Source organism: Mus pahari, chromosome 5 (assembly GCF_900095145.1).
Source record: "Mus pahari chromosome 5, PAHARI_EIJ_v1.1, whole genome shotgun sequence".
Classification (NCBI taxonomy): domain Eukaryota; kingdom Metazoa; phylum Chordata; class Mammalia; order Rodentia; family Muridae; genus Mus; species Mus pahari.
Genome location: NC_034594.1, coordinates 152,019,204 through 152,023,202, shown reverse-complemented (window position 1 = coordinate 152,023,202; position 3,999 = coordinate 152,019,204).

Sequence of the window (3,999 nt, the reverse complement as noted above, 5' to 3'; positions counted from 1 at the left end):
TTTTTTTTGAAATAGGGTCTCTCTATGCTGTCTTGGCTGTTCTAGAACTCACTATGTGGACCAGGCTGACCTCAAACTCAGAGATCCGCCTGCCTCTGCCTCCTGAGTGCTAGGATTAAAGGCATCATCACTACCCCAGGCTATATGGATTTTTCATATGCAAACCAGAAGAATGGAGAAGCCTGGCCTGTTCAGTGCATTAATAACTGTAGGCTTAGTGTTTTCAAAACCTACTTGTAATAAGGGTTCTCAAACTCTCCGCCCCCCCCCCTTTTACCCCACCATCCAAAGGCAGGGGAGAAAAAATGGTAAACAGGACGAGGGGATGTGGGCCTGTTTAGAAGTAGTTCTTTGGGGCGATTCCGAGCTCCATTCATCATGATACCAGCAGTCCAGATCAGCCGTGTCAGGATACTGTGCCTCTCTCAATGAAGATCAGTGAGGACTCTAGACCAACTAAGCACTGCAAAGCTAGCTATCACGTGTCCTTCCATGGGTCTTACCTCAGCAAAGTGCCACGTGAGCCTGCATCCCATGACACAACCAGAAACTTCCGCCGGAAGTAGCTTTTCTTGTTGCTCTAATAAAAGCAACCGAAGGAAGGAATGGAAGGGTTTGATTTCGGCTCACAGCTTGAAGGTACGGGAGCCTGAGAGGCAGCTGTCACTGACGCAGTCTAGGCCTCTGCCCCGAGAATCATCCCCAGGATAAGTCTCAGCCCGCCTCAGTGGAGGAGGCATGGGAGAGGAAGGCCGGCTCAGCTTGCCTCTTCCTTTTGCTTCAGTCCAGGACCCCAGTCCGCAGGAAGGTGCCGCCCACATCTAGGGTTGGCCCTCCCACCAAATTACCCCATTCTAGAAGCACCTCGCAGGCACATCTGTGTCCTAGGAAACTCTAGATCCTGCCAAGTCAACTGTCATTATTAACCAGGGCGGCCATGCATTGATGTGCAAGGGGGATGACGTGTGGGATAAAGGGAGCAGAACAGAGGGATGAAGTGAGGCGGGACCATAGCAGAAAGAAAGCCATTGCACTGGTGACTCATAAAAATCCTGATGGTGCCAATAGGTAAATAACAAAAGGAAATAAATATTGAATCTCCCCGTTGTAGTTTAATTCTTGTTGCTATGATAAGACATTTGGCCAAAATCAGAGGAGGAAAGGATTTATTTGACTTATATTTTCTGGACACAGTCCATTACTAGGAGAAGTCAGGGCAGGACCTGGAGGCAGGGACCTGGAGGCAGGGGCCATAGAGGAGCTCTGTTTGCTGGCTCATCCCCTGGCGTGCAATTTCTTAGGGACAGTGCCACCCATTGTGGGCTGGTCCAATCTGATCTGGGCAATCCCTCAACTGAGGCTCCCTCCGGTGACCCCAGACTATGTCAAGCAGGCAGCTAAGGCTAGACACCTTCAGGTAACCCCACAGGGGGGTGTTCCAGAATAGGTGATGTCATTTATACAGTGGGAGGGAGTCAGACACCTACTTGAATGTCATGACCTGAGGTCTAGGCAGGTGGGATTGGTTCAGTCAATAACCTTTTATGAGTTTTCTCTAAGTAGTTGTGACAGCTCTTGGACACCAGAGGGCGCCCTTGAGACTTTTTGGACAGCTTGTCCTGGACACGTGATGAGGGAGCTGAGTCACTGCCCTGTAACTGTGCAGCAGGCTGGGCCAGCAGTTCAATCAGAAGTGCTCTGTCTGTGGGGTGCCATCCACCCAGAGTGGCCATTGTGTTTTAATTCCTTACTGTGTTTTAAACCCCTTCTTTGGAAAAAACAGCACCTTAGTTATTGGTTTTGGAGCTAAAATCTTTGCCCTTCTACTTTGGTGGGATAGTAAATCAAGAAACTTTTTACCATAGCCAAGAGGTGGGCAGATGAACTAGGTAAGGATACTTACAAAATCTGTGAGACTGAATGTGTGTGTGCTGTGTGCATGTTCGTATGTGTGCATGTATGCTTGGATATGCATACACATATGTCTGCTGATACATGTAGTATCTTCCTTAAAAAAGGGTCAGCCAGCTCCTGGGAGCCTCGTGTTTCCACTTGATCTCTGCTGGGCTGACAGGCAGCAGGGCTCAGCTTTTTATGTGTGTGCTGGGGTCCCAAACTCAGGGACACATGCTGCCTACCATCGTAAGAACTTTACCAACTGATCATCTCCCCAGTCCCAAGAGAACGACTCTTTCTTATCATTTTTATTCTATAGTATTGCGGATCAAACTAGCGCCTCATTCATCCTGGGCTCTACTGTGTGAGCCTCTGAGACTGAATTACAGACAGAGCCCTGTATCCTCAGAAACAAGGGCTTGGAGCACCCCCATCCACACTTTAACTCTCAGATAAAACAACTGGCTGGCTTTTGTTGGCACCTATCCCATTTCAAGCTGGTTTTCTTTTATGTCCCCAAGGAAATGAGACAAATTATTATCTGGCTCGTAAGTTCTACTTGACTAAGTAGAGATTGGGGAGGGGAGTCCCAGTTCAAAGCCTTGGGTAGCAGCTGCCAAGAAAGAAGGTGGCTGGAAGCCTCTAAAAGCTGGCTCAACACAGCTTTGGGGCACTAGGCAGGGAGATACTAATTGGCAAGAGAAGGAAAGTGGCTGCAAGAATTTGGTGTACTATCTTTCCTTTAAAAGGTGTGTGTGTGTGTGTGTGTGTGTGTGTGTGTGTGTGTGTGTGTGTGTGTTGTCTTAGTCAGGGTTTCTATTCCTGCACAAACATCATGACCAAGAAGCAAGTTGGGGAGGAAAGGGTTTATTCAGCTTACACTTCCACATTGCTGTTAATCACCAAAGGATGTCAGGACTAGAACTCAAGCAGGTCAGGAAGCAGGAGCTGATGCAGAGGCCATGGAGGGATGTTCTTTACTGGCTTGCTTTCCCTGGCTTGCTCAGCCTGCTCTCTTATAGAACCCAAGAGTACCAGCCTAGGGATGGTCCCACCCACAAGGGGACCTCCTCCCTTGATCACTAATTGAGAAAATGCCTTACAGCTGGCTCTCATGGAGGCACTTTCCCAGCTGAAACTCCTTTCTCAGTGATAACTCCAGCCTGTGTCAAGTTGACACATAAAACTAGTTGACATATGTATCTTGTTCTTGACCTCTGGGTTTCCTATGTCCCTGCCTTCCCCTGTTAGCTTCCCCTGTTAGCCACATCCTTGCTTGATCCCCATTCCCAACCTGCTTCCCCTTTTCCCTCACAGCTTTGCTTGAGATAGTCCCTCAATGAACCCCAAGCAATACTACCCTATCTCAGGCCGCAATGGCAGAGAATAAGGGCTTACCACACTTTGCTGATTGTCAATCTTTTACACACACACACATGCATACACACGCACACACACACACATGAACCTGCACACACCCCGATCCCCTTTTTGTTACAGCTCTACAGTCTAGCATGTCTCTACTTCCCTAGCAGACAGGAGGGGGTTCTGGAACATTCCTGACCAGCGCCAGGGAGACTGGTATTAGCCGATAGTCAGGCAAATGAATGCAGGGCTGCATGTGACATGCCCCGAGTAGGAGAAGCACTTGCCACTGCTGTATAAGGAGACCTCACTAATTAGGAAGTCAGGGAAGGTGTCTCTGAGGAAGCGATGCTGAGCTGTTGTGAAGGCTAATCTTAGTTGTCAACAATTTCTCCATCTAATACAGTGAGTAACAAGCCCCAGGGATAGTGCCATCCTCAGAGGGTTGAGTCTCCCACATCAATTAATATAATCAAGACAAGCCCTGACAGATGTGCCTGCAGGCCAAGCTAATCTAGACAATCCCTCGATGAGGCCCTCTTCCCAGTAACTTTAGATTGTGTCAAGTTGACAAAAGGACCCATCATAGGTGTCTTGTTTGTGGTCTTGGCTTCTCAGAAGGATCGCTGAGCCCAGGAGTTCTAAGACCAGCCTGGGAAACTTAGCAAGACCCTTTCTCAAAATCAAATGAATGAATGGATGCATAAATAAATATACTTTAAAGTAAAGTTATGTGAT